Source organism: Coregonus clupeaformis, unplaced genomic scaffold (genome assembly GCF_020615455.1).
Source record: "Coregonus clupeaformis isolate EN_2021a unplaced genomic scaffold, ASM2061545v1 scaf1442, whole genome shotgun sequence".
Classification (NCBI taxonomy): Eukaryota; Metazoa; Chordata; class Actinopteri; order Salmoniformes; family Salmonidae; genus Coregonus; species Coregonus clupeaformis.
Genome location: NW_025534896.1, coordinates 47,918 through 70,681, shown reverse-complemented (window position 1 = coordinate 70,681; position 22,764 = coordinate 47,918). Strand labels below are relative to the sequence as shown.

General features: G+C 45.2%; 1 pseudogene; it reads right to left on the bottom strand.

Annotated features, from left to right (window-relative positions):
- Positions 1 to 22,764, bottom strand: part of LOC121585939 — a 64,051-nt pseudogene that overhangs the window by 16,413 nt on the left and 24,874 nt on the right.

The window sequence follows — 22,764 nt, the reverse complement described above, 5'->3', positions numbered from 1 at the left end:
CTGAAAATGTCGCAACCCCTATTACTAGCCTGTTCAACCTCTCTTTCGTAACGTCTGAGATCCCCAGAGATTGGAAAGCTACCGCGGTCATCCCCCTCTTCAAATGGGGTGACACTCTAGATCCAAACTGTTACAGACTTATATCCAGCCTGTCCTGCCTTTCGAAAGTTTTTGAAAGCCAAGTTAACAAACAGATCACCGACCATTTCGAATCCCACGTACCTTCTCCGCTATGCAATCCGGTTTCCGAGCTGGTCATGGGTGCACCTCAGCCACGCTCAAGGTCCTAAACGATATTATAACTGCGATCGATAATAGACAGTACTGTGCAGCCGTCTTCATCGACCTGGCCAAGGCTTTCGACTCTGTCAATCACCGCATTCTTATTGGCAGACTAAATAGCCTTGGTTTCTCAAATGACTCCCTCGCCTGGTTCACCAACTACTTCTCAGATAGAGTTCAATGTGTCAAATCGGAGGGCCTGTTGTCTGGACCTATGTCAGTCTCTATGGGGGTGCCACAGGGTTCAATTCTCGGGTCGACTCTTTTCTCTGTGTATATCAATGATGTCGCTCTTGCTGCTGGTGACTCTCAGATCCACCTCTACGCAGATGACACCATTTTGTATACATCTGACCCTTCATTGGACACTTTGTTAACAAACCTCCAAACGAGCTTCAATGCCATACAACACTCCTTCCATAGCCTCCAACTGCTCTTAAACACTAGTAAAACTAAATGCATGCTCTTCAATCGAACGCTGCTGGCACCCGCCCACCCGACTAGAATCACTACTCTCGGCGGGTCTGACCTAGAGTATGTGGACAACTACAAATACCTAGGTGTCTGGTTAGACTGTAAACTATCCTTCCAGACTCACATTAAGCATCTCCAATCCAAAGTTAAATCTAGAATCGGCTGCCTATTTCGCAACAAAGCCTCCTTCACTCATGCTGCCAAACATGCCCTCGTAAAACTGACTATCCTACCGATCCTTGACTTCGGCGATGTCATTTACAAAATAGCCTCCAACACTCTACTCAGCAAATTGGATGTAGTCTATCACAGTGCCATCCGTTTTGTCACCAAAGCCCCATATACTACCCACCACTGTGACCTGTACACTCTTGTTGGCTGGTCCTCACTACATATTCGCCGCCAAACCCACTGGCTCCAGGTCATCTATAAATCACTGCTAGGCAAATCCCCGCCTTATCTTAGCTCATTGGTCACCATAGCAACACCCACCCGTAGTATGCACTCCAGCAGGTATTTCTCACTGGTCATCCCCAAAGCCAACACCTCCTTTGGCCGCCATTCGTTCCAGTTCTCTGCTGCCAATGACTGGAACGATCTGCAAAAATCTCTGAAGCTGGAGACTCTTATCTCCCTCACTAAATTTAAGCATCAGTTGTCAGAGCACCTTACCGATCACTGCACCTGTACACAGCCCATTTTAAATTAGCCCACCCAACTACCTCATCCCCATATTGTTATTTATTTTGCTCATTTGCACCCCAGTATCTCTATTTGCACATCATCTCTTGCACATCTATCATTCCAGTGTTAATACTAAATTGTAATTATTTTGCACTATGGCCTATTTATTGCCTTACCTCCATAACTTGCTACATTTGCACACACTGTATATATATTTTATGTTTTATTTTTGATTATTTGTTCTGTTTACCCCCATACATTACATTTACATTTACATTTTAGTCATTTAGCAGACGCTCTTATCCAGAGCGACATACCGTTAGTGAGTGCATACATTATTATTTTTTTCTCACATATGTAACTCTGTGTTGTTGTTTTTAATCGCACTGCTTTGCTTTATCTTGGCCAGGTCACAGTTGTAAATGAGAACTTGTTCTCAACTGGCTTACCTGGTTAAATAAAGGTGAAAAAAATAAATACATGTAAACTGAACGATTTAGCAGGTTGCTTCGTTGAAATTAACAGACTAATTTATTCAACATGAATAGCTTGGTGATTTCGAGGTAAGAAGTGCTTGTGTTTTCCAATAGCCTGCTGGAATAGGCTACTGAGGATGGAGGTCGTCATTTCAATCACTTAATTAAATATTAATAATATGTATATGAACTGAATATGCTTGTCAACATCAGCCAGTGTTTATTTTAGATCTTTGAAAACCTTTAGCCTAATCTGACTGACTGTTACAGTCAATCTAATGCGTTCTAACAACTGATCGGCAATTGCGTAGAGCTTTGATAACTTCCAATTTAATTAACCTAACATGGCCATTAATAATTGCATAATAACACAAGGCTATAACATACACTGAAGTTATAGGCTATTTATTAACTTTGTTTTCCAGCTCCAGGTAGGCTACACAAGTGGAACAAATGGATTTGCAATGACTCCAGTAATATAGTAATTTCAATATATATATTTATTTATTGTATCAAATGGTAGCCTACAGTAGCCTACAATGGCATAACAATTAATAGGCTACTTGATGGCCAACAGATGCAAATGTATCATTCTCTACATTTAATGTTAGATTCATTGAGGACTTTTCCCCATAACAGAAGCATGTGAGGGAGTTCCATAACTTCCATTTCAAATTTCCACTTGCGCATAATGACAAGTTAAATAACCTACCTACAATGGTAAAAAGTTGTCATAACGTGCTCTTTCTCCTCTCCCTCACGTGACTCAGCCAATAGTGGACTAAGCTGCATGCTGCAGCGCTCTCTCAACACACACCCCTCTGGCTCTCCCCACTCACTCCGCAACAGCCTGCCTCATTGCCTGATAGTCAGCAGCAGCAGGTCACAGTGAAATCATTTTATTCTTAGAAGTAGCCCAAAAACCCATCACATTTTCACCTGCGACAACATTTTCAAAGTAGCCCAATTTTGCGGGGAAATGCAGACATGGCAACCCTGGACATAGGCGGATGCAGTGGATTGAGATGCATTCAATGCAAAAAATAGATAAAGTGGGGAAAAAAAGTATTTAGTCAGCCACCAATTGTGCAAGTTCTCCCACTTAAAAAGATGAGAGAGGCCTGTAATTTTCATCATAGGTACACGTCAACTATGACAGACAAAATGAGGAAAAAAATCCTGAAAATCACATTGTAGGATTTTTTATGAATTTATTTGCAAATTATGGTGGAAAATAAGTATTTGGTCAATAACAAAAGTTTCTCAATACTTTGTTATATACCCTTTGTTGGCAATGACACAGGTCAAACGTTTTCTGTAAGTCTTCACAAGGTTTTCACACACTGTTGCTGGTATTTTGGCCCATTCCTCCATGCAGATCTCCTCTAGAGCAGTGATGTTTTGGGGCTGTCGCTGGGCAACACGGACTTTCAACTCCCTCCAAAGATTTTCTATGGGGTTGAGATCTGGAGACTGGCTAGGCCACTCCAGGACCTTGAAATGCTTCTTACGAAGCCACTCCTTTGTTGCCCGGGCGGTGTGTTTGGGATCATTGTCATGCTGAAAGACCCAGCCACGTTTCATCTTCAATGCCCTTGCTGATGGAAGGAGGTTTTCACTCAAAATTTCACAATACATGGCCCCATTCATTCTTTCCTTTACACGGATCAGTCATCCTGGTCCCTTTGCAGAAAAACAGCTCCAAAGCATGATGTTTCCACCCCCCATGCTTCACAGTAGGTATGGTGTTCTTTGGATGCAACTCAGCATTCTTTGTCCTCCAAACACGACGAGTTGAGTTTTTACCAAAAAGTTATATTTTGGTTTCATCTGACATTCTCCCAATCCTCTTCTGGATCATCCAAATGCATTTTAGCAAACTTCAGATGGGCCTGGACATGTACTGGCTTAAGCAGGGGGACACGTCTGTCACTGCAGGATTTGAGTCCCTGGCGGCGTAGTGTGTTACTGATGGTAGGCTTTGTTACTTTGGTCCCAGCTCTCTGCAGGTCATTCACTAGGTCCCCTCGTGTGGTTCTGGGATTTTTGCTCACCGTTCTTGTGATCATTTTGATCTTTGATAAAGATGGTGACGCAAAAATAATAAACATTTACAATATATCTAAAAATACATACAGCCAAGTGATATATAAATATATACAGTGGGGAAAAAAAGTATTTAGTCAGCCACCAATTGTGCAAGTTCTCCCACTTAAAAAGATGAGAGAGGCCTGTAATTTTCATCATAGGTACACGTCAACTATGACAGACAAATTGAGAAGAAAAAAATCCAGAAAATCACATTTTAGGATTTTTAATGAATTTATTTGCAAATTATGGTTGAAAATAAGTATTTGGTCACCTACAAACAAGCAAGATTTCTGGCTCTCACAGACCTGTAACTTCTTATTTAAGAGGCTCCTCTGTCCTCCACTCGTTACCTGTATTAATGGCACCTGTTTGAACTTGTTATCAGTATAAAAGACACCTGTCCACAACCTCAAACAGTCACACTCCAAACTCCACTATGGCCAAGACCAAAGAGCTGTCAAAGGACACCAGAAACAAAATTGTAGACCTGCACCAGGCTGGGAAGACTGAATATGCAATAGGTAAGCAGCTTGGTTTGAAGAAATCAACTGTGGGAGCAATTATTAGGAAATGGAAGACATACAAGACCACTGATAATCTCCCTCGATCTGGGGCTCCACGCAAGATCTCATCCCGTGGGGGTCAAAATGATCACAAGAACGGTGAGCAAAAATCCCAGAACCACATGGGGGACCTAGTGAATGACCTGCAGAGAGCTGGGACCAAAGTAACAAAGCCTACCATCAGTAACACACTACGCCGCCAGGGACTCAAATCCTGCAGTGCCAGACGTGTCCCCCTGCTTAAGCCAGTACATGTCCAGGCCCGTCTGAAGTTTGCTAGAGTGCATTTGGATGATCCAGAAGAGGATTGGGAGAATGTCATATGGTCAGATGAAACCAAAATATAACTTTTTGGTAAAAACTCAACCCTGTTAGGCCTACTGCTGCTAGGTAGCTCTCTCTCTCTGCTCTTCCCCTCTCCCCCTAACCAGACACCTAGGTATTTGTAGTTGTCCACATACTCTAGGTCAGACCCGTCGAGAGTAGTGATTCTGGTCGGGTGGGCGGGTGCCAGCAGCGTTCGATTGAAGAGCATGCATTTAGTTTTACTAGTGTTTAAGAGCAGTTGGAGGGTACGGAAGGAGTGTTGTATGGCATTGAAGCTCGTTTGGAGGTTTGTTAACAAAGTGTCCAATGAAGGGCCAGATGTATACAAAATGGTGTCATCTGCGTAGAGGTGGATCTGAGAATCACCAGCAGCAAGAGCGACATCATTGATATACACAGAGAAAAGAGTCGGCCCAAGAATTGAACCCTGTCGCACCCCCATAGAGTGCCACATCTGGGCTAGACAATCTGGACCCTTTACTTTCTAAAATTAGCAGCTGAAAATGTCGCAACCCCTATTACTAGCCTGTTCAACCTCTCTTTCGTAACGTCTGAGATCCCCAGAGATTGGAAAGCTACCGCGGTCATCCCCCTCTTCAAATGGGGGTGACACTCTAGATCCAAACTGTTACAGACTTATATCCAGCCTGTCCTGCCTTTCGAAAGTTTTTGAAAGCCAAGTTAACAAACAGATCACCGACCATTTCGAATCCCACGTACCTTCTCCGCTATGCAATCCGGTTTCCGAGCTGGTCATGGGTGCACCTCAGCCACGCTCAAGGTCCTAAACGATATTATAACTGCGATCGATAATAGACAGTACTGTGCAGCCGTCTTCATCGACCTGGCCAAGGCTTTCGACTCTGTCAATCACCGCATTCTTATTGGCAGACTAAATAGCCTTGGTTTCTCAAATGACTCCTCGCCTGGTTCACCAACTACTTCTCAGATAGAGTTCAATGTGTCAAATCGGAGGGCCTGTTGTCTGGACCTATGTCAGTCTCTATGGGGGTGCCACAGGGTTCAATTCTCGGGCCGACTCTTTTCTCTGTGTATATCAATGATGTCGCTCTTGCTGCTGGTGACTCTCAGATCCACCTCTACGCAGATGACACCATTTTGTATACATCTGACCCTTCATTGGACACTTTGTTAACAAACCTCCAAACGAGCTTCAATGCCATACAACACTCCTTCCATAGCCTCCAACTGCTCTTAAACACTAGTAAAACTAAATGCATGCTCTTCAATCGAACGCTGCTGGCACCCGCCCACCCGACTAGAATCACTACTCTCGGCGGGTCTGACCTAGAGTATGTGGACAACTACAAATACCTAGGTGTCTGGTTAGACTGTAAACTATCCTTCCAGACTCACATTAAGCATCTCCAATCCAAAGTTAAATCTAGAATCGGCTGCCTATTTCGCAACAAAGCCTCCTTCACTCATGCTGCCAAACATGCCCTCGTAAAACTGACTATCCTACCGATCCTTGACTTCCGGCGATGTCATTTACAAAATAGCCTCCAACACTCTACTCAGCAAATTGGATGTAGTCTATCACAGTGCCATCCGTTTTGTCACCAAAGCCCCATATACTACCCACCACTGTGACCTGTACACTCTTGTTGGCTGGTCCTCACTACATATTCGTCGCCAAACCCACTGGCTCCAGGTCATCTATAAATCACTGCTAGGCAAATCCCGCCTTATCTTAGCTCATTGGTCACCATAGCAACACCCACCCGTAGTATGCACTCCAGCAGGTATTTCTCACTGGTCATCCCCAAAGCCAACACCTCCTTTGGCCGCCATTCGTTTCCAGTTCTCTGCTGCCAATGACTGGAACGATCTGCAAAAATCTCTGAAGCTGGAGACTCTTATCTCCCTCACTAAATTTAAGCATCAGTTGTCAGAGCACCTTACCGATCACTGCACCTGTACACAGCCCATTTTAAATTAGCCCACCCAACTACCTCATCCCCATATTGTTATTTATTTTGCTCATTTGCACCCCAGTATCTCTATTTGCACATCATCTCTTGCACATCTATCATTCCAGTGTTAATACTAAATTGTAATTATTTTGCACTATGGCCTATTTATTGCCTTACCTCCATAACTTGCTACATTTGCACACACTGTATATATATTTTATGTTTTATTTTTGATTATTTGTTCTGTTTACCCCATACATTACATTTACATTTACATTTTAGTCATTTAGCAGACGCTCTTATCCAGAGCGACATACCGTTAGTGAGTGCATACATTATTATTTTTTTCTCACATATGTAACTCTGTGTTGTTGTTTTTAATCGCACTGCTTTGCTTTATCTTGGCCAGGTCACAGTTGTAAATGAGAACTTGTTCTCAACTGGCTTACCTGGTTAAATAAAGGTGAAAAAATAAATACATGTAAACTGAACGATTTAGCAGGTTGCTTCGTTGAAATTAACAGACTAATTTATTCAACATGAATAGCTTGGTGATTTCGAGGTAAGAAGTGCTTGTGTTTTCCAATAGCCTGCTGGAATAGGCTACTGAGGATGGAGGTCGTCATTTCAATCACTTAATTAAATATTAATAATATGTATATGAACTGAATATGCTTGTCAACATCAGCCAGTGTTTATTTTAGATCTTTGAAAACCTTTAGCCTAATCTGACTGACTGTTACAGTCAATCTAATGCGTTCTAACAACTGATCGGCAATTGCGTAGAGCTTTGATAACTTCCAATTTAATTAACCTAACATGGCCATTAATAATTGCATAATAACACAAGGCTATAACATACACTGAAGTTATAGGCTATTTATTAACTTTGTTTTCCAGCTCCAGGTAGGCTACACAAGTGGAACAAATGGATTTGCAATGACTCCAGTAATATAGTAATTTCAATATATATATTTATTTATTGTATCAAATGGTAGCCTACAGTAGCCTACAATGGCATAACAATTAATAGGCTACTTGATGGCCAACAGATGCAAATGTATCATTCTCTACATTTAATGTTAGATTCATTGAGGACTTTTCCCCATAACAGAAGCATGTGAGGGAGTTCCATAACTTCCATTTCAAATTTCCACTTGCGCATAATGACAAGTTAAATAACCTACCTACAATGGTAAAAAGTTGTCATAACGTGCTCTTTCTCCTCTCCCTCACGTGACTCAGCCAATAGTGGACTAAGCTGCATGCTGCAGCGCTCTCTCAACACACACCCCTCTGGCTCTCCCCACTCACTCCGCAACAGCCTGCCTCATTGCCTGATAGTCAGCAGCAGCAGGTCACAGTGAAATCATTTTATTCTTAGAAGTAGCCCAAAACCCATCACATTTTCACCTGCGACAACATTTTCAAAGTAGCCCAATTTTGCGGGGAAATGCAGACATGGCAACCCTGGACATAGGCGGATGCAGTGGATTGAGATGCATTCAATGCAAAAAATAGATACAGTGGGGAAAAAAGTATTTAGTCAGCCACCAATTGTGCAAGTTCTCCCACTTAAAAAGATGAGAGAGGCCTGTAATTTTCATCATAGGTACACGTCAACTATGACAGACAAAATGAGGAAAAAAATCCTGAAAATCACATTGTAGGATTTTTATGAATTTATTTGCAAATTATGGTGGAAAATAAGTATTTGGTCAATAACAAAAGTTTCTCAATACTTTGTTATATACCCTTTGTTGGCAATGACACAGGTCAAACGTTTTCTGTAAGTCTTCACAAGGTTTTCACACACTGTTGCTGGTATTTTGGCCCATTCCTCCATGCAGATCTCCTCTAGAGCAGTGATGTTTTGGGGCTGTCGCTGGGCAACACGGACTTTCAACTCCCTCCAAAGATTTTCTATGGGGTTGAGATCTGGAGACTGGCTAGGCCACTCCAGGACCTTGAAATGCTTCTTACGAAGCCACTCCTTTGTTGCCCGGGCGGTGTGTTTGGGATCATTGTCATGCTGAAAGACCCAGCCACGTTTCATCTTCAATGCCCTTGCTGATGGAAGGAGGTTTTCACTCAAAATCACATGATACATGGCCCCATTCATTCTTTCCTTTACACGGATCAGTCGTCCTGGTCCCTTTGCAGAAAAACAGCCCCAAAGCATGATGTTTCCACCCCCATGCTTCACAGTAGGTATGGTGTTCTTTGGATGCAACTCAGCATTCTTTGTCCTCCAAACACGACAAGATCTATTTTGGTTTCATCTGACCATATGACATATGACATTCTCCCCAATCCTCTTCTGGATCATCCAAATGCACTCTAGCAAACTTCAGACGGGCCTGGACATGTACTGGCTTAAGCAGGGGACACGTCTGGCACTGCAGGATTTGAGTCCCTGGCGGCGTAGTGTGTTACTGATGGTAGGCTTTGTTACTTTGGTCCCAGCTCTCTGCAGGTCATTCACTAGGTCCCCCCGTGTGGTTCTGGGATTTTTGCTCACCGTTCTTGTGATCATTTTGACCCCACGGGGTGAGATCTTGCGTGGAGCCCCAGATCGAGGGAGATTATCAGTGGTCTTGTATGTCTTCCATTTCCTAATAATTCCTAATAATTGCTCCCACAGTTGATTTCTTCAAACCAAGCTGCTTACCTATTGCAGATTCAGTCTTCCCAGCCTGGTGCAGGTCTACAATTTTGTTTCTGGTGTCCTTTGACAGCTCTTTGGTCTTGGCCATAGTGGAGTTTGGAGTGTGACTGTTTGAGGTTGTGGACAGGTGTCTTTTATACTGATAACAAGTTCAAACAGGTGCCATTAATACAGGTAACGAGTGGAGGACAGAGGAGCCTCTTAAAGAAGAAGTTACAGGTCTGTGAGAGCCAGAAATCTTGCTTGTTTGTAGGTGACCAAATACTTATTTTCCACCATAATTTGCAAATAAATTCATTAAAAATCCTACAATGTGATTTTCTGGAGAAAAAAATGCTCAATTTGTCTGTCATAGTTGACGTGGTACCTATGATGAAAATTACAGGCCTCTCTCATCTTTTTTAAGTGGGAGAACTTGCACAATTGGTGGCTGACTAAATAAATTTTTTCCCCACTGTATCTCTAGCTTAAACTGACAGATTTTGATGAGGATGTTTTTATAATGCTAGTTGTATTTCTGCGGGGGCAGGGACATCGACCTTAGGGGGTTTAACCCTCCCGTTGTCCTAGGGTCAAAATGTCCCGCCACTGTGTTGAACCAACTTTATTTAATTTTTATATTTTTTGGATCATTTGTGAGAAGGAGGCAGTGATACTTTCTTTATTTTTTATTTTTATTAATAATAATTATTTATCTTCTTTTTTTTGGGGGGGTGGATCAGCTTAATATTGCAGATATATTGTATCTTCTATCAATGTAATTGTCTGCATCACTTCCAATCCCCCATGTTTTTTATATATATACTCCCCTTTATTACTTTTCAACCCCGCCATCCTTTCCCTACTTGGAGTAAATTAGTGAACAACAATGCCCAGGCCTCTACTTCCGATCTATACTTACTATCTACACCTTATGGACAGAGTTAATATTACTATAATTCCATTATATATATATATATATATATATATATAATTATTATTTTTTGGCTCCTGAACTTCTTCTACTCTCAACCTCTCAGATCATTTTCATGATGTCCATCCAGTTTGCTTCTATATGTCATATCTTTCTAACTGTGCTCTTTCCCAAAAGCTCCCAACATACAACCTATATACTTATTATGGACACAGTATGCTTACATTATTAGCTATCTTTGTTATTATTTGTTGTTATTTGTTATTAGTCCCATCCTTCAACTTTATTCAATACCTCCCATCTATCTCTTAACACATATAGGATTTCTATTTGCCATATATATTTCAACCGTACTGTGATGTTTTACAAAAGTTCTGAACCTTTCTATTCTCATTGCTTCTACAGATTGTGAATTAAAAATAAACATTTTTGTTAAAAGTATTATTATATTATTGATTGATTGACTATGACTTTTCAGATCACCCAGTAATGCTATCTGCAAGGTTAGCTCCAGGTAAATATTGCAATCCTTTAACCATTCCTGGACTTGTGTCCAAAAACAAGCTACAAATGGACAGAACCAAAACAAATGATCTAATGATTCTGTCTCTTCACAGCAAAATCTGCAGAGCTGGGAAGATTGTATCCCCCATATAAATAACACCCTATGTTTGGAATAATCTCCAAAAGACGTTTCGATTGGAAGTCCCTAAGACAATTCAGACAGCTGACAGAGGATTTTTATAATGAAGGATGTGTTTGTTTTAATTGACTGTGTTTTTGTAGCTTAATGTGTATTTAATGTGTCTATATTTATGTTTATCTATACTTGCCTGTTGTATGTGCTTGTTTTTGTACTGTGCAGGGCTCATTTGTAAAATAGGAGGAACAGACACAGTTCTTGCCCAGCAACAGAGATTGATTGTTTATCCTAAAAATACAAGGAGGTGATTCCGCCCTAATCGGAAGGTATAAATATATGTTTGTGTGATTTGTATGAGTGCTTTTGCAGCTGCAACGCCCAGTGTGGTGAATAAATCTAGTTTGAGCGTCTTTTGGTGGCCGACTGGATTTGTACCAGAATTTAGAACCTAACAATGTCAACATATTCTCCTCTCTGCTCACCATTGTGGGTGTTCAAGTGCATCTCCAAGGCCTGCTGTGCTGGTCCAGTTATATTGCAGTGTGGGTAGGGGCCAGGGCCTATGTTGGGCATGTGATGGGGACCAGTCTTCCTGTCTAACTGCTCTGCCTTCATGTCTGAGACTGAGTCCCTCAGTCTCCCGCTGCAATAGTACATCAGATGAGCCTGCAGGTTCCTCTCACTGCGGTACCATATCCCACACGCCTTACACGGGAAGATGTCCTCTGCAGAAAGACAGAGATGAATACAGAGATGAAGTGAGTTCACCCACTTAGGCCTACCATGTAGAGTGCTTTGAGCACTGGAAAAGCATTATAAATCTGACCAATCATGATGAATTCACACATAGACATTAGAATCACATTTCACTGTACTTAATCTAATCTCTAAAAATCTGGCTTTATTTATATCTAGTGGAAGGAGAGGGGGTTGGGCCTGGATTAACAGAAGCATCAGTGCTGTCTCTTGGGTGAGGAAAGTGTAGGTTAACTTTCATTTTTCACCAGGGCTGGAATAGACTGTCAAACAGCGATGACCTGAACGCAACAGACCTTAATCAGAGTAAATGGGCTGTTATTTGATGTGGGTGCTGTCTATGTGGGTGAAGAGTAAATACTTCATTTCAACACAAACTGAAGGTCAAGGAGAACCCCTAGGCTATTATCCCTGCCAAACAGACTAATCTAAGCTGAAATAGCTAATTGAGGATTGTCACAAATTCAGCCGAGGCTGCCCCTCCTCCTTGCTCGGGCAGGTTTCGGCGTTCGTCGTCACCAGCTTACTAGCCACTACCACTCCATTTATCATCACTCCATTTGTCTTGTTTTGTATTTTCTTGTCAATCACACACACCTGGTACTCATTCCCTCATTAGTCTGTGTATAAGTGTTCACTCTGCCCCCTTGTCCTTTGTGAGTGATTGTTCGTTGTGAGAGTGAGTAGCTCGGTTGAGCTACTCTTTACTTGTATGCAGCCAAGGTTGATTTTCCCATGTGCTAGTTTCGTTCTGTCGCTATATGCGCTACATTATTGTACACTGAATAAACTCTTGATTTCGGTGTTTTACCTCCTGCGCCTGACTCCGTCATTCACACCTCATTACAGAATCACTCACCCGCTATGGAGTCAGCGGGAGAAGAGCGCACACCTGGAATCGTGGCAAGGGTCCAGGAGCATTCTACGATGCTGGCCAGCTTGGGGGAAGCGATGGATCGGGTTCTTCAGGTCGTCCAACGCCTGGAGAGAAGAGGAACCGATCTGTCGAGACCAGCTGGCCAATCGGATCCAGCCACCTACATCACAGCACCCGGAGGGATCCAGATATCCTTACCTCTGGGATTCCTTCTCCAACTGGAGCTGTACTTCTCCAGTGTCAGGCCGGCGCCATCCTGGAATGGGCCAACGTGGTTTGGAGAGAAGGAGGAGCCGCGTTGGGGGACTACTAGTTCGCCCGCCTATTTCGGGCGCTTTTCGATCACCCGCTCGAGGGTCGAGAGGAGGTCTGCTCATTCCCGCCCCGACCGAAGCGGATCCAGAGCTCATGGAGCTGGGTGGTACCGCACACCGAGAGAGCGGAGGACGACAGCTCCAGTGCCACTCAGATGGCACGAAGGGACATTCCACCACACGTTGTCGTCAGCGCTCTTTTGGGTCAGGAGGCGGCCGGCAGGGCACTCTCGCATCACCCCAGGTATTGAGCACCCACTCTTGTTCAGAGCCCTCTGCTGAGCACTGTACTATACCCATATACTTCCCTGATCACATGAGAGTTCCCCAGTGTAAGGCGCTAGTCGATTCAGGCGCAGCTGGGAACTTTATGGACAAAACTTTCACACGCCGCCAGGGCATTTCATTAGTTCCCCTATCCATTCCACGCCCCATCAGAGCACTTGATAGTCGACCATTAGGGTCCGGGTTGATAAAGGAAGTCTCGGTACCAGTCACCATGATCACACAGGAGACGCATTGTGAGTAGGTCACTTTTTCCATCATTGAGTCTCCTGCTTTCCCTGTGGTGTTAGGTATTCCATGGCTAGCACTCCACAACCCCACTTTCTCATGGCCGCAGAGGGTTCTCACTGGGGTGGTCAGAGTGTCAGGGTAGGTGTATGGGTGTTTCCGTTGGTGCAACCATGGTGGAAAGTCCAGACGGTGCCTCACCGTGCGCATTCCCCCGAATACCATGATCTGGCACAAGTCTTCTTAAAAAGAAAGCGACTAAATTACCACCTCATCGGGGGGGATTGCGCAATAAACCTTTGGGTAGATGCTGTACCTCCCAGGAGTCATGGGTATCCCCTGTCGCAGGCGGAGACTGAGTCTATGGAGACATACGTCACCGAGTCCCTGCGCCAGGGTACATATGTCCCTCCACTTCACCCGCCTCCTCAAGTTTCTTTTTGTGAAGAAGAAAGACGGCGGTCTGCGCCCGTGCATTGACTATCGACCACTGAACAAGGAGACGATTAGATTTAGTTATCCTCTCCCCCTCATTCCGTCAGTGGTTGAGTCATTGCATGGAGCGCGCTTTCTTCACTAAATTAGATCTCAGGAGTGCGTACAACCTGGTGCGTATCCGAGAGGGGAGATGAGTGGAAGACAGCATTCAGCACAACCACGGGGCATTATGAATACCTGGTGATGCCCTATGGTTTGATGAATGCTCCCTCAGTCTTCCAGTCCTTTGTGAATGAGGTGTTTCGGGACATGCTTGGTCGCGGTGTAGTGGTCTACATCGACGACATCTTGGTGTATTCCGCTACGCGCCGAGCATGTGTCCCTGGTTCGCAAAGTACTGGCCCGACTGTTGGAAAATTACCTTTATGCTAAGGCAGAAAAGTGTATGTTTTTCCAGCAGTCCGTCTCCTTCCTCGGATACCGCATTTCTACCACAGGTGTGGAGATGGAGGGCGACCGACATTACAGCCATGCGTAATGGCCGACTCCAACCACGGTAAAAGGAGGTGCAGCGCTTCCTTGGCTTCGCCAACTACTATCGGAGGTTTATCCGGAGGCTATGGCAAGGTCGCAGCTCCCATTACATCTCTGTTGAAGGGTGGGCTGTCCCGGCTCCGCTGGTCTGCTGAGGCTGACAGGGCCTTCAGTAACCTGAGGGAACTGTTCACCTCGCACCGGTACTGGCCCACCCCGATCCATCACTACCGTTCGTAGTGGAGGTGGATGCGTCCGATGTTGGGATGGGAGCAGTCCTGTCTCAACGCTCGGGCACAACACCCAAGCTCAGCCCCTGTGCGTTCTTCTCAAAGAAGCTCAGCCCGGCAGAGCAGAACTACGGCGTTGGTGATCGGGAGCTGTTGGCTGTTGTCCGAGCTCTGACAGTGTGGAGACATTGGCTCGAGGGGGCGAAACACCCATTCCTCATCTGGACGGACCACCGTAACCTGGAGTACATCCGGGCAGCAAGGAGGCTGAACCCTCGCCAGGCCAGGCGGGCCTTATTCTTCACCCGGTTTGATTTCACACTGTCATACATCCCGGGTATGAAGAACGTGAAGGCAGACGCACTGTCCCGGCTGTATGATACAGAGGAGAGGCCCAGAGACAACACCCCCATACTGCCAGACTCCTGCATTGTGGCGCCAGTAGTATGGGCGATGGACACGGATATAGGGCAGGCATTACACACAGATCCATCTCCACCGCAGTGTCCAGCTGGGCTGCAGTACATGCCTGCGCTTATCCGTGATCGTCTGATCTACTGGGCACACACGTCACCCTCCTCTGGTCACCCAGGTATCGGTCGTACAGTGCGCTGCCTGACCGAAAAGTACTGGTGGCCTACCTTGGCTAAGGACGTGAGGGTGTATGTTTCCTCCTGCACACGTCTTCCGGCACTACGGGGTACCAGAGGATATAGTGTCTGACCGAAGTCCCCAGTTCACGTCAAAAGTCTGGAAGGCGTTCATGGAACGTCTGGGAGTCTCGGTCAGCCTGACCTCTGGGTTCCACCCTGAGAGTAATGGACAGGTGAAACGGGTTAATCAGGATGTGGGTAGGTTCCTGAGGTCCTATTGCCAGGACCGGCCGGGGAGTGGTCGGTGTTCCTGCCATGGGCAGAATATGCCCAGAACTCTCTCCGCCACTCCTCTACGAACCTAACGCAATTTCAGTGTGTTTTAGGTTATCAACCAGTTCTGGCACCGTGGCACCAGAGACAGACCGAAGCTCCTGCGGTGGATGACTGGTTTCGGCGCGCGGAGGAGATGTGGAAAGCTGACCATGTTCACCTCCTATGTGCCGTGGCGTCGTCAGAAGGCCAACGCTGACCGTCACCGCAGTGAGGCCCCCGTCTTTGTACCAGGGGATCGGGTCTGGCTCTCGACCTGGAATCTGCCCCTCCGCCTGCCCTGCCGGAAGCTGAGCCCGCGGTTTGTAGGGCCGTTCAAAGTCCTGAGGAGAATCAACGAGGTCACATATAGGTTATTACTCCCCCTTATTACCGTATTAACCCCTCGTTTCATGTGTCTCTCCTCAGGCCGGTGGTGGCTGGTCCGCTCTAGGAGTCTGAGGTGCGGGAGGTCCCTCCACCTCCTTTGGACATCGAGGGGGCGCCGCCGTACTCTGTCCGGTCCATCCTGGATTCGAGGCGCCGGGGTGGGGGGCCTTCAGTACCTCGTGGAGTGGGAAGGGTACGGTCCGAGGAACGGTGCTGAGTCCCGGTGAGGGATATCCTCGATCCTCTCTGCTGAGGGACTTCCATCTTCGCCATCCGACTCGCCCTGCTCCTCCTGGCTGTCCCCGAGGCCGGTGTCGGCACCCTGCTGGAGCTGCGCGCACAAGGGGGGTACTGTCACAAATTCAGCCGAGGCTGCCCTCCTCCTTGCTCGGGCAGGTTTCGGCGTTCGTCGTCACCAGCTTACTAGCCACTACCGCTCCATTTATCATCACTCCATTTGTCTTGTTTTGTCTTGTCTTGTCAATCACACACACCTGGTACTCATTCCCTCATTAGTCTGTGTATAAGTGTTCCCTCTGCCCTTGTCCTTTGTGAGTGATTGTTCATTGAGAGTGAGTAGCTCGGTTGAGCTACTCTTTACTTGTATGCAGCCAAGGTCCAGAGTTTAATCCGTTTGCATAAATCAAATGCCCCAAGCGTCAAACGAAACTGTACAAGGGAAAACATCCACCTTGGCAAATACACAGTGAAATGTAGCTCAACCAAGCTACACGCTCTCACAACAAAACAATCAATCACAAAGACAAGGGAAACAGAGGGAACACTTATACACATACTAATTAGGAGAATGAGCACCAGGTGTGTGTGATTGACAAGACATGACAAGTGGAGTGATGAGAATGGGATCGGCAGTAGCTAGTACTCCGGTGACGACGAACGCCGAAGTCTGCCCGAACCAGGAGGGGGGGCAGCCTCGGCGGAAGTCGTGACATCTTGATTTCAGTGTTTTACCTCCTGCACCTGACACACACCTCATCACAATAATACACAAACACCCACACACACACATTTGTATTTGTATTGATTAGGGATCCCCATTAGCAACTGCTGCTACTCTTCCTGGGGTCCAAACATATTAAAGCACTTACATTATATATAAAACAAAAGATAAAAAAGTACATCATATAACATTATTACACCACTACATATCTATAATACAAAATGTTTAATACCACCATACAACAATATCACAATGTGTGCGTATGCATGTGTCTGTACCTTTGTGTGTGTCTTTTCACAGTCCCCGTTGTTCCATAAGGTGTATTTTTACCAGTTTTAAAAAATCTGATTCTATTGCTTGCATCAGTTACCTGATGTGGAATAGAGTTGACAGCTGGTGATGACAGCTGGTGATGTTGAATGGGCCGGACTCTCAAGCAGCCTCACGGTCTGATGAAGGTGGGAACTCTGAGGATCTGAACCCGAGGTAGAAGCCACTGGAGAGGGAGACAGAACAGAGGACGAAGTTGCAGGTACCTCCGGATCCAATCTTAAATGGGAAGCCCCTAAGGAAGAAGGCGCCGGAACCTCTGGATCCAGCGTGGCAAAGCCGTTTCTGATCTGTGTCAGGTCCGGGCTTAACATCTCCAAGGAGACCACGTACAGTGCTTTCAGCACTGGAAAAGCATTATTCATCCAACCAATCATGATCTCCAAGGAGACCCCGTTGCCAGAGGATGCTTTCTTCTATTTCCACGGCGAGTGACGTATCTCCATGGCTGGTTGGATGGGCCGAGAACAGCTCCGCTTCTCCAGGGAAGGGGAGATGGATCCCTGCTGCCGGCCAGTCGGCTGTGGAGAGCCGACACGGCGGCGACACTTCCACCAGACCAGAGCGGCGTCCGGCTACTGGGGTGGAAGAAAAATAAAAAGTAGGAGGGCGTGGATTCCCCAGTAAGCTTGTGTAGGTTTGCTACTTGCTTGCTAAGAGTAGCCACTTTGCCCCTGTAGTCCTCTGCAAGCAAGCAGTTGCTACATTGAAAGTCAACGCGGTCCACATTGTCCCGGAACAAAGAAAAATAAACACAGCTCCTGCAGCGCTGGAAAAGTTCAATAGCGACCTCCATTTGAGGCCACCGAGCCAGCTAGGTTAGCCAGGTTTCAGTGTCTCTCCCCCTATGCGGAATCTGGCAGGATCCCGGGACAGACAGCAGCGCTCACAGAAGCTAAGCCCAACAGAGCAGCAGTATCCAAAATAAAATAAAAGTATATCAAAACACTGTCAGCTTTACAAAAACAATAAACTGTGGTCTCTCGTTCAGCTTTCATTCAGCTTTCAGCGTTCAACAACAAACAACATACGTCGCGCTCAGACGACGCGTGTCATTCGCACGCACAAACACAAAAATACACAAACCTACGTACACACACACACCTACGAATGCATGCATACACACACACACGCCTACACACACAAACACACACAACTATGCATGGATGGACGCATACCCACACGCACGCACAAACACACACCAATACAGACGTGAAGAGGGCACAACAACACCTCTTCCCCCTCAGGAGGCTGAAAAGATTTGGCATGGGCCCTCAGATCCTCAAAAAGTTATACAGCTGCACTATTGAGAGCATATTGACTGGCTGCATCACTGCTTGGTATGGCAACTGCTTGGCATCTGACCACAAGGCGCAACAGAGGGTACAGCCCAGAACATCACTGGGGCCGAGGCTCACTGCAATCCAGGACCTCCATACCAGGCGGTGCCAGAGGAAGGCCCTTAAAATTGTAAAAGACTCCAACCACCCAAGTCATAGACTGTTCTTTCTGCTACCGCATGGCAATCGGTACCGATGCATCAAGTCTGGAACCAACAGGACCCTGAACAGGCCCCAAGCCATAAGACTGCTAAATTGTTTGTTAAATAGTTACCATATAGCTACCCAGACTATCTGCATGGACCCTTTTGCACTAACTTTTTTGTCTCATCACATACGCTGCTGCTACTGTTTATTATCTGACACTTTATTCCTAGTTATATGTACATACCTACCTCAATTACCTCGTACCCCTGCACATCGACTCTGTACTGGTATATATATTTTCTTTCTCTCTGCATTGTTGGAAGCGGCCCGTAAGCATTTCACTGTTAGTCTACACCTGTTGTTTACCTAGCATGTTACAAATATTTTTGTTGTTGTTGATTTTATTTTATTTTACACACATTTCATAGTCTCCTAGGCTTTAAGTTGTACTTACTATTGACTATAGCGTTGGGAAGTATGGATGCCATGTTGGCCTGTTGGGGCAATAGTTGGATGGAGTCCAGCAATCTGGCCGGGTACATTCCCTCAGCGAGACCTGCATGGCTGACCACAGCAAACGCAGCTAGCTCCTCTCCTTCCATGATAGGTTTGGTTGTAGTGCACCAAAGTTGTCCACCTGTGAAAAAAAACATGGTGGAATTCAGCACTTCAATTCTAAATATGTGTTCTTCTTTGTAGTAATCAGGTAGACACTGTGTACGGATACTGTCTGAATATCAGTTAAAATGTGTATTGTAGAAAAAACACACTATGCCTGCAACAATACAGCAATGTTGTGTATGATGTATCATAAAGTATATGGTATGCTCTCTGCTTCAGTTAGCACACTGTACAATTGCTTAGGGCTTAGACTACATGATTTATAGGTCATATTCAGATACATTAGATTGAAAATGAATTAAATGAATTCTCTCTGTGCAAGTCAAACATGAGTAAAACCCATGTAGTCCACTTCACCGCATTCAATATACATCCTAGAACGAACACTTTTCATATGAAAGTCCTGGATAATGAAATTCTAGAAGCCTTGGCATAGAACATTCCACAGGAGTCCAGAGAACAAACTAATTAGGCAGAAGAACAAGAAAGGAGGGCTTTGGAGCCGTGATAACATTTATCTCTCTCCCAATGACAGCCTCTCCGTCTTTTAATATGACTATTTACAAAAGTCTGGCTGCCGAGATAACGAGCCAACCATGATACTCTGGAGCTAAACACTAGAGGAAAGAGACAGGGTACTGACAGACCAGCTGGACAATGCTTCTGCTGGATTCTAGTACCTTTCCATTTGGAGATGTGCACGGCAAACACACAAAACAATCATACGCATGTGAATGGAGCTAGTATGATTGATTTCAGCTGAAGCCAGAGCCTTATGTTGAGAATATAAGGCTCTGACAATTGCTATTTCAACATTACGTGTACACGTTCACCCATTACATGTAATGTGATGTATTTACATAACCTTCAAATTATAATTGCAGGTGATTTCTTAGCAAGGTACTACATTTTGAAATATACTGTTTATAGTACCAAGTAAGAATTCAAATACAATTGTGCCAATCACTTCTCAAAGCAAAGCAGCAACAGCAGCAATAAAGGTTTATAAAGGATGAAATTGGCCTGAGGAGGAGGGAATCAAAATGTTGTTTTTGTGTAAACAGCAAAAGTCTTTAATAGTCTGCTACAAAATGTGCAGTCAAGCGCGTCCCAGCTGTGGTACTATGCCATCTGTCCACACACACTCACACGCACATGCACACACACACACACACACACACACACACACACACACACACACACACACACACACACAGCAGAAAGGCTATTCAAAGTTCACAATTAATTAGGTTGGAATTGAACCCTGAATCAGATGCTACAGTTAAATAACAGTTACTTTTCTCTGATCATAGAGCTATGCCAATGGTATTTAACTTATTACTAGTGGCCACTAAATTTCTCAACTTCGTCCCTCTCCTTGCCCCATTCTGGGCTCGAACCAGGGACCCTCTGAATACATCGATACTGTCAACCACGAAGCATCGATACCTATCACTCCACAAACCCACAGCCCTTGTGGAGCAAGGGAAACAACTACTTCAAGGTCGTAGAGCCGGTGATGTCACCGATTTAACGCTACTTCTTGAAGTGGCGCCGGAAAAGATGGCTGCCGTTTTACAGCCCTCTAACCAATTTTACTATTATGTGTGTTTTTTCGCGTTATTTGTAATTTATTCTGTACATAATGTTTCTGCCACCGTCTCTTATGACCAAAAAGAGCTTCTGGATATCAGGACAGCGATTACTCACCTCGTATTGGACAAAGATTTTTTCTTCAACGAGCCGGACGCGAAGGATATCCTACAGACACCCGACAAGGCCAAAATCCCCGTCATTCGCATGAGAAAGAGACAGAGATATCGTGGACATATGTCGGGGTGCATTGTAAGGATCCGACAGCGAGCGAGTAAACTGCCTCTTCCATCAATCCTATTAGCCAATGTTCAATCATTTGAGAACAAATTGGACGACCTAAGATTACGCTTATCCTACCAACGGACATTAAAAACTGTAATATCTTATGCTTCACCGAGTTGTGGCTGAACGACAACATGGACAACATACAGCTGACGGGATATACACTACATCGGAAGGATAGAATGGCTGACTCCGGTAAGACAAGGGGTGGCGGTCTGTGTATATTTGTAAACAACAGCTGGTGCACAAAATCAAATACTAAGGAAGTCTCGAGGTTTTGCTCGTTCTGAGGTAGAGTATCTCATGATAAGCTGTAGACCACACTATTTACCAAGAGACTTTTCATCTATATTTTTCGTAGCTGTTTATCTACCACCACAAACCGATGCTGGCATTAAGATTGCACTCAATGAGCTGTTTAAGGCCATAAGTAAACAGGAAAACGCTCATCCAGAGGCAGCGCTCCTAGTGGCCGGGGACTTTAATGCAGGGAAACTTAAATCCGTTCTACCTAATTTCTACCAGCATGTTAAATGTGCAACCAGAGGAAAAAAAACTCTAGACCAACTTTACTCCACACACAGAGATGCATACAAAACTCTCCCTCGCCCTCCATTTGGCAAATCTGACCATAACTCTATCCTCCTGATTCCTGCTAATAAGCAAAAACTAAAGCAGGAAGCACCAGTGACTCAGTTAATAAAAAAGTGGTCAGATGATCCAGATGCTAAGCTACAGGACTGTTTTGCTAGCACAGACTGGAATATGTTCCGGGGATTCTTTAGATAGCATTGAGGAGTACACCACATCAGTCACTGGCTTCATCAATAAGTGCATCGATGACGCCGTCCCCCACAGTGACCGTGACGCACATACCCCAACCAGAAGCCATGGATTACAGGCAACATCCACACTGAGCTAAAGGGTAGAGCTGCCGCTTTCAAGGAGCGGGACTCTAACCCGTACTACACCGGCTCTGACACTCGTCGGATGTGACAGGGCTTGAAAACTATTACAGACTACAAAAGGAAGCACAGCCGCGAGCTGCCCAGTGACACAAGCCTACCAGACGAGCTAAATCACTTCTATGCTCGCCCGAGGCAAGCAACACTGAAGCATGCATGAGAGCATCAGCTGTTCCCGGATGACTATGTGATCACGCTCTCCATAGCAGATGTGAATAAGACTTTTAAGCAGGTCAACATTCACAAGGCCGCAGGGCCAGACGGATTACCAGGAAGTGTACTCCGAGCATGTGCTGACCAACAGGCAAGTGTCTTCACTGACATTTTCAACATGTCCCTGACTGGGTCTGTAATACCAACATGTTTCAAGCAGACCAGCATAGTCCCTGTGCCCAAGGACACTAAGATAACCTGCCTAAATGACTACCGACCCATAGCACTCACCTCTGTAGCCATGAAGGGCTTTGAAAGGCTGGTCATGGCTCACATCAACACCATTATCCCAGA